Source organism: Dermacentor silvarum, chromosome 3 (assembly GCF_013339745.2).
Source record: "Dermacentor silvarum isolate Dsil-2018 chromosome 3, BIME_Dsil_1.4, whole genome shotgun sequence".
Taxonomy (NCBI): Eukaryota; Metazoa; Arthropoda; class Arachnida; order Ixodida; family Ixodidae; genus Dermacentor; species Dermacentor silvarum.
In genome coordinates this window covers 104,809-114,183 of record NC_051156.1, presented here as the reverse complement: position 1 = coordinate 114,183, position 9,375 = coordinate 104,809, and the positions used below count along the sequence as shown (strand labels likewise).

Genomic DNA, 9,375 nt, shown 5'->3' with positions numbered 1-9,375 from the left:
GCGATACAGCCACACAAGCCATCGCCGAACCACCGCCTACCACCCGCAGACGAATGGCCTCACCGAGCACCTAAATAAGACCATCGGCGACATGCTGGCAATGTACGTCGACGTCGAACACAAGACGTGGGATGCCATCCTTCCGCACGTGACCTTCGCATACAACACGGCCGTGCAAGAAACGACGCACGTGGCGCCGTTCAACCTGGTCTACGGAAGTAACCCGGCAACGACGCTTGATGCCATGCTACCGGACGTCACCGACGAAGAACATCTCGACGTTGCCAGCTATTTGCAGCGTGCCGAAGAAGGCCGACAGCTCGCCCGCCTGCGCATCAAGAACCAGCAGAGGACCGACAGCCGACACTACAATCTTCGACAACGCTACGTCGAGTATCAGCCCGGCGACCGTGTTTAGGTCTGGACTCCGATACGCCGACGAGGACTTAGCGAGAAACTGTTACGTCGCTATTTCGGACCATATAAGATCATCCGACGTATTGGCACACTGGACTATGAGGTCGCGCCAGACGGCATTTCGTAATCACAGCGGCGCCGGGCACGACGTGAAGTTATAGAGCTTCTCACTATAACACCTAGAGGGTAAACTGGCGCACCGTCTATGCAATTTTCTTAAAGGGCGCCGTGCCCTCATGGGAATGACGGGATATGTGTCTGCGAGGCTTGTGTTGGCTGGTGTTGTACGAGGCTCCGTCTAAAACGTGTCTATATGGCTACACAAATAACGCATTCTTAAAATTAAATCTACATAAAAGGCTTTCATTCACCCATATTACATCTCTCAATAAAGTTTACTCACCTGCAATGCAGCATCAAGCGAAGAAAAGCAAGAACAGACGACAAGTTGTTCCAAAGCGAGCGAGAATCTTATCGTCTGCCCTCCAACTTTAGCGGCCAGCTAATACTTATTACGTTTCATAGAATTCTGCATTGAATAGTATGTCCTCAAAATTAAACAAAACAAAACAAAACAAGCTAAAGCAGTTTTTTACGTGCTGTTTTAGCAGGAAATAAATCATTGTGACAGACGGAACGGTGCTAGCCAGGCGCGTCTTCAAGGCGTTCTGGCTCTCCAAGAACGATGCCAATCCGAAGTCACAATATACCGACATTCCCATGGATACCACAGCACAGCAGCGCCAGTTTTCCCTCTAGGTAATATAGTGAGAAACTCTGCGCGTGAAGTCATCCACGTGGTGCGTCTTAGCCCGTTCTACGCCCGCTGACGAACTTCGGTACTTTGTTACTTTGTTATTGTTTGTTGTTTTTATGGCGATAGCAATTATATGGACACTTAAACCGGATTTCTGCCGTCGGCGTCGCCGTCGCCGTGAGGTTCCGTATAGATTCCAAGGGCGATAAAATCGTCGCCGCGCGCCGTATGCGCGAGCGAAAGCGCGAGGGGGGGGGGGGACGCGCGCGCTATCACGGAGAGCGAACGCACGGCCGAAAGCAAACGCGACCGTCGCGCGAAAGGCCGTGGGGGTATGGGAGGGAGGGAGGCGGGGCGACGCTGTGCTCCGGCACCAAAGGCGTATCTTGCAATCCGGCGTAAGGCGAACTTGACACTCTATCTCCCACGCGAAAGCAACAAAGCGGTAAGGCAGCGCGGGGAGGGACGGGCGGGGGGCGCAGCTTCTACTCTGCCAACAACTCCGTTCGTACTTTGCCCGGCTGTGGCCGTGGCTCGCACGGTCTCCTATCTCCACCCGGCTCTGACCTTTGTATGCGCTGTGCATCCGCCGCTCAGTTTCCTTTGAAGCGATAGACCCCACGAACCTTGCCCGCTGCAGCGGCTGCGATTGCTACCAACGCTTTGACAGTCGTTGTATGCGGTCATTCAGTGTGATCTATTCATGTTTGCTTGTGCGCGCTGACACCACGCTTGTTAATTCAGTTAGTAAGCGGATGTGTCCAAGTTCATGCAGCCGATAAAACTACTATCCCTACTCCGAATAGCTCTCTACTAATTTGCTATCGCAATTGATGCTTCGCCTTTCGGGCGAAACTGACTTTTTTTTCTCTCTATGTACGCGTGGTTTTATATTCGCTTTCTTGTTTGTATCATCGGGACGATGCTTTTTAAGGGGAGGGTATTGACACGTATATATGTTTATCTTTCAGCGGTGACCGCTTTTCACCGGCTAAAAATGTTAAACGTTATCGCTAGGCACAGGACGCGCCTGCATGTATGGGAAGTTTCTCGAACGTTATCGATGCTTCTATCCGTTGTCTTTTGTCACCGACGCTCATGTAATCTGATTGTATGAGAGACGCCAATTATCTAGATCTTTCTGGAAGAGATGCGGGTACCAGTAAAGCCCCTATATTTATAAAAGTAGCGCCATTCTTAGATCTTGCCGCCACCGCGCTCACCCCGGCGCTTCCTCCTCGCCCTCTCTTAGCCGCCTCCTGTCGCCCCAGCCTCCTCCGCTCCCCCATTGGCCAATCCGTGTCACGTGGAAGTTCGCGTCGCGCTTTTGTATATTTTTTTCTTTCCAGCGCGCTCCGACTGCCATTCTCGGGCCTGTGCGACGAAAGTGCTGTACGCACAAACGGATCAAACGTGTTATGGACAAAAACTTCGTTGTGATGGCATGCTGCTGCGCCTTAAGTTGCCGCAACCGACAAGGCGAGGGCAAAAGGCTTTTTTTGTTTACCATCCGGCGTGCGCAAACGCTTGCTGCACACTTGATATTTGCGCCGTCTCGCATCGTCGCGTTGCTACTTCCAAAACGGCATTATTAAGACCAGTTACTGACTGACGAAGCAAAATCGCGCCTCAAAAACGTCTCCGCAGGGCGCGATCGAAGTTTTCCTCGGATTTCCTCTGGTAGCGCGTTAGCTGTCGTCTGCCACGGCAGGCCCGACGCAGGCGGCGCCACTGTCGATATCGCGCCTCGATCGCGCTGGTCGCGCCAAGCGCGATAGTGGAACGGAGGAGGAGGGAAGTGGATGGCGCTACTTTTATAAATATAGGGGCTTTAGGTACCAGGGGTTATTCTGGGGCCTTCTATGACTCATGTATAAAAGCCGACGAGTTTCGCAGCTGATGAGATTTCGACGATCGCCGACTGTGTTCACCGCTTTCGTTGTGCTTTGAGTGTAGCTTGCCTTTGTGGGCACATATTCGCCCAATAAAGAATCAGTTTCGTCATACACAGTTTTACGGCTGTTTACTGCAGCGTCACTACTACATGACAGTATGGGAATCTGCTGATCAGACTATCTGAAGCTAGCTCGCGTTCTCGATTATTGTGAAGATACTGTCATGTGATCAACGGCCGCCGGGCGGTCTTCAAGCTGCATCATAGCAAGTTCTTGCCTTGCATCCCTTCTTTATGTTTACTTGATAATTTAACTGTGAGAGAAATAAACATTTCATTACTAGCCGAACACCCACAGATTATTATGTGAATATTTGGTACGAAAACAAACCATGCAATGGACAGTTAGGAAAATAGGGAGGGATCAGGCTGGCAACAACCACCGGGAGTGGGAGAACCCCGGCTTACATTTAGGGATGAAGTTGTAAAAAAGCACATCGGATGATCACCATGCTAGTGCTTTAAAGTGTGCGGCAACATACTATAGCGAAGGCATAGGTGAACACTACCATACACGCCGCCGCCCGCCATTTAATCTCACTTCTTAATCTCATATAGTCATTCGGATGTACCTACAGTGATAGAACTCGAGACACTAATTTTGGCGCGAATGTAAATTTAGATACGCTGGTTACTGGTTTTCAGAAATACGATAATACACGGCCACTAGAAGCTTTTTTTTTCATTAAACAGAAATTGTTGACCCACAAGGCTAACGCTCATAATATTTTCACGCGGAACATGGCATCTTTATTGCTTTATTCGGCTTCATTATAATGATGTCAATTTTTCAATCGACAATTTAGGCACCCTTGTTTAGAAATATATGCAAATTTAGACTGTCTAATTGTGTTTCAGTAAAGTGCATCTACAACGTAGGCTTTCCTTGTTTTTTTTTCTCCGCCAGATTAAAGTATGATCTGCTTGCTTATTCACGTAAATTCGCAGACCACGCACCTAGTGCTACAAAAACATATACAAGGCTGCGAACATGAGGGTCGCGCCACTTAACGAGTGGAAATAGCATTCAAAATAAAAATTTACGAGGCAATAAAGTGCTTTGCATTTCTATTTTGTTTTTCATATTCCCCTCCCCAATGTTGAGAAATTTTGCAGCATCCGCGTAGTCTTAAAGCATTTGTCCAAGAACAATATACACTTGAAAGTCTCAGTTTATTTAGTTGGGCTAATTGTGATATAACCTGTGGCAGAATATTCAACTCGCTTGAAAATATAACGAAGAAAATGGAAACCAGTAGTAAGTTGCCCTGTGCCTTAGGACACAAGAAAGTTGCAAATTAACTTTTCAGAACTTGTTTGCTACAATTTTATCAATGTACTCTAAGTACTTCTTGAAAACTTATTTAATTTTTGTTTTTCCGTTAAAATGATCATGCCGAAAATCTAGATATTTTTGTGCAGCAACAAAATATTGCCGTCGTCTCTGCCTCTAGGCACGTCTTCCGCTCTTGAAAAATGTAACGAGCTCTATCGAAACACATCTCATTGATTCCCGTTAAGGATAGCTCGGATGCCTGAGACAGTCTAATGAATGTTTTTGCAGCGAGTCTCGCACCAATCCAATAGTTTTCAATTTCTTTAGCGCGACTGCAATGCATATATATTTCTAACTCTTTGTCAGGTTGATTCAAATCTGTGATGTCTAGCAACTCTTGCAGTGTGCCTTTCGCCGCTATTCCCACCCACCCAAATGTGTTTCTCCTGGTCGATAGGCGGCGCCGCTGTCGAAATCATACCGCTACCTCCATCAAACTTCGGGTCGTCCGTCACATGCCTGAGCACGATCACCTCTAGGAATTCGAGGTGTTAATAGGCTGGGAACAATGTGGACAAGAGTTCGTTAGTGTCGCGAAGACGAAAGAATTCCTGCAGCACCCATGTTAAGATGATTATCGAAGTTAATGCGATTAGCATTTACACAATCTAGCGAACAAGAAGCGACACACCGTGTTAGCTAAGACATCTTTGTTTAGAATCCGTAGTGTTTCTCCTCGCGAAATGCGAAAACACCCGTGTACTTAGATTTAGGTGCACGTTAAAGAACCCCAGGTGGTCAAAATTTCCGGAGTCCCCCACTACGGCGTGCCTCATAATCAGAATTGGTTTTGGCACGTAAAACCCCATAATTTTTTGTTTCTCCTCATTTTCAAGTGATTCGGCTATATGCGGTCATACACTGTCTTCCTGATTGACCCGATTTGTTATGACCATCGCTCGCCAATGTTACCTCACGATGGTAGAACGAGGACCGCAGGCCGACAGCGCATTCAGTGACGACGATGGAATAACGAGGTGGGAATGATGTCGATAGAACGACGAAGGCATATAAGGACGATGGCATGACGACGATGAGAGGATTCTGAAGTGACGGCGACAAAGAATTGCGACGGAATACAATGCCATGACACCGGTGTTCTAATCTCGATTGATTGACAATAATAGCACAATACTAGCGGAATGAAATAGAAATTATGCTGATGGAACGGAAGGTGGTATGACTACCAACGCATTTAGTAATTTTTAGCCAACCAGACACGCTTCTGAATAACATACCAGCCTGCTCCATTTCTTTTCTCCTATTCCTTCCCAAGACGCTTTGCAAACATATCCTCTGCCGTTGAGCTCAGTACGCCAGTGCTCTAGCTCATTAGGCCACGATTACACGTTTACAAACGTATCTTGCCAACAAGTATATTATTCAAGCTCGAACTTAGGGGAACATTGAGCTTGGGGGCTCCTATCGAAATACATGGGAAATCGGAAATAGTTTCTCAGAGCAACCAATGAACCAAATTTGATGAGTTATGTTGAATTTAGAAAAAAAAAGTTGAAGTGTAGTGATTGCCGAAAGGGATATTTTATGTAGGCTGGTCTACCTTTCTTACGTCAAATTTTAAAGAATTGCCAAATTTCTAAACAGAAAACTTGGCGTATAGAGCTATGTAGCTCAGCAGCTGAAAATGATATCGGAATTCTGTAAACTGCACCTAATAATACATCGAAAGCGGATAGCAATCATATATCATACACCATCCTGAAATATACCACTATGTTGTGAATGTTGCATTTGCAAAACCCTTCCAAACATTATAACAAATTCACGTAAGTTTTAAGTTAAAGCAAAAAAATTGTTCGCTTTTGATGCTCCAACGGGTGCAGTCTATAGAAATGCCATATTTGTTTTTAATGGCTGAGTTTCGGATTTGTAAACTTCATGCTTCTATTTTTTTTTAATTTACGAACATCCTGCAATTCTTTGAAAACATTACACTATCTAAACGAAAATTCTATTTGCTGCAGTCTCTGCAATTTAACTTTCCCTCTTAAATGCAACACATTACATTCAAATCGGTTCAGCGGTTTCCTCATGAACGCATTCCTGCATTTTACATGTATTTGATAATCCGGCATCGAAGATAGGCCCGAGCTAAAGCTTCCTCTTAAACAATGGATCACGCCAGTTTTATAGGAAACCCATGAAGCAGAACCCTGACGTATACGCAAGACCATGGCCACAGTGGTGTACAAATAAAAAGTCTGCTCAAGGAAAAAGTATGTATTCATCGGAAGCTTCGCGGGAGCCGTTATCTCGATCACACATCTCTCCAGAATGCGGACGAGCTTTCTGGCGAAGTGTCTAGCAAAACGGTCGATTCATTGTCAGTAGAGCAAGTAGCTGGCCGTCTTCGAGATAACGCTGATACACAGGCGCGCTCGTTTCCAAGCACCGAGGTGAAGCCACAGCTTCAGGGTGTGTTTCTTTTTATTGCGCTTTCTTTTGTTGTGCGTCATAGCATACGTCATAGCGGGAATTTCGAATTCTTTAAGGTCGATACGCCACGTGGTGGCGAAAAAAGGAAACTGTACGAAATGTCCCTAATTCCTGGTATTGTGCCTCCAGGAATAACCCTAAGACTAATGGATTCGACTTGCTTAATAGTTTTGCCTGCCTTCGTGGTTAGTACTAACCTGGGTTCTTCCTCGGGAACATATCCCCTCGGTTTTCTACCCCTTTTCCTGTTACTGAGTACTAGGAGTTCAGGCTTCTCAGCAGAGCATTTCAGTCCCATGTCTTCTAAAATGGACTCTACCTTATAAATGCTCTCCTGAAGTCTGCTTTCCGCCTGTCCTATACTTCCTTCAGCGTTCCATATCGTCACATCGTCTGCATAAATGGTAAAGTTAATACTTGAAAATAATTCTATTACCGGTTTTCGTTTACAATCGTCAGAGGTGAAATTGCTCGCATATGCAGATGATGTTGCAGCGTGTTGTATCGATTATGAAAGCATCGAAGAGTCCATTAGAGCTGTCAAAGTTTTCAGCGACGTTACAGGAAGACGGGTAAACTGGGGAAAGTGCCTGGGATTTTGGCACGGAGTGTGGCCGTCGACCCCGGACATTTTGCCAACGTCGTGTGGCAGAGGACGCCTGTGAAGTACCTCGGTGTGCCACTTCAGTCCTACAAAAAAAATAATGACTACTGGCAGCAACGAGCAGACCTCTTACGTGAAAAGGCGAATGCTTGGAGGGCTAATTATCTCTCCATGTTTGCGAGGGCTACCGTATGTAACATGTTTTTGTGGCTAAATTATGGTATGTGATAGAATTTATGTACTGTTCTAGGGTAAATGTGCAGAAATTGCATAGGGTTTTTGCGATCTTTGTGTGGGGATCTACCTGGGAAAGGTGCAGTCGCACAAATTTGTTCAGAAGAGTAAAGTGTGGGGGGACTTGGAATGGCACATCTCTTTCTCAAACAGTTAGTGAACCGGTTTTTCTTTTTTCGCGAGGTAAGCGACTCATTCCTGCAAACGGTGTGCCAGGCAAGATTAGGGCGCTGTTACCCGACTATGTTATTAGCACCCATGTCATGTCGGGTACGGTGCAGGGTTACTTTCGGGAAGTAGTATCAAGTGTGCGATTTTTATGCGTTCGGTTTTCTAATGATTATTTGCATTCTGTTACAAAGAGAAAATTGTATAAAGACATACGTGACATAGCGTTGCCAATTCCCTTGTACAGAGCCATATAAAGTGCAGGCCAGGGTCAGAATGTCCTGAAAAGAGTTAAAAGAATGCAAGTAGCGCCAAGTGCGAAATCTTTCTTTTTCAAACTGCATACCGGGACGCTTCCAGTAAGAACTTTCCTTGAGGAGCGTGAGTTTTACATGCCATGGGATTCTCACTGTTTTATTTGCAAACAATTGGAAACAATCGATCACGTTTTTCTTCATTGTTGGGAGGGGTTTTTTGGGGGGGATGTGTTGCAGCGGACAATGAAAAAGGAATTCCCGCTAGATACGCACGGCATCAGGTACCTTGCAATAGACAACGAAGAAGGAGTACCCTTTCATCTGATTATGTTGACTGGCCTGCACAGTATATGGCGCTCACGAATGGCTGGCTTCTACTGTGAACCAGATAGATGACCGGCAAGGCTGTACTTTCGAGAGAGCATGGCTTGTTTAATAGAAGTAGAAAAACAAAAGAATGGGCTTCCCCCTGGATTGCCAGCGTGGAACCCTTGGCGACACTAAAGGAATTTTACATGACATCACCGGTCACCACGCGACTGACGGCATTATGTGCATTACAATAACAACCTTTATTGTAACCTTGTTTTGACGTCTCATTTGTGATGTGTGCTACGTGTTTTGTTGTTGAAAAACCGGCAATAAAGAAAAAAAAAGGGCGTGCTAGCTCAGTCGGTTAGAGCGTCGTGCTAATAACGCGAAGGTCGTAGGTTCGATCCCTGCGCAGGCCACGTGTTTCTTTTTGCGCGCACTCCACTGGCTCCCATGCTTATTGTTCTCTTTTTTTTCCTTTTTGTATGCATAGACCGATCTCTCAGATTTCGCCGTGACCGTCCACGCGCACATGAAGTGACTCATCGTTGTCGTTTAATTGAGGCAGCCGTTGTCCTCGCCCGGACTGCTAGCTCAGTCCTTCCCTTTCCGGCTTTCTAGCGATACGGTCACGGAATGTCGCGCTCCGTCGGAGGGGTATCAGCGGCCCGAGCGGGTCGCGGGAACAGGTTTTTTGCTGCTTCTGAAGATTACCAAGTTATTCTGCAGAACCTGCCAACAGGAAGAACTGTGCTAAACACAGTGTTTATGCATGCTGACGTTACTGCTAGACCCTACATAGTGGAAGACTTCAGGGACACATTGCTTCATCTTGGTGTGCTGGCCGACGTTATCACGTTAGGGGCGTACCAGATGAAC

The 9,375-nt window shown here is 46.2% G+C and overlaps 1 non-coding gene across 1 annotated transcript; it reads left to right on the top strand.

Annotated features, from left to right (window-relative positions):
- Positions 1–8,841: 8,841 nt before the first annotated feature.
- Positions 8,842–8,915, top strand: Trnai-aau (transfer RNA isoleucine (anticodon AAU)). Its single transcript has one exon. It is a non-coding gene; the product is annotated as a tRNA-Ile (tRNA).
- Positions 8,916–9,375: the final 460 nt, after the last annotated feature.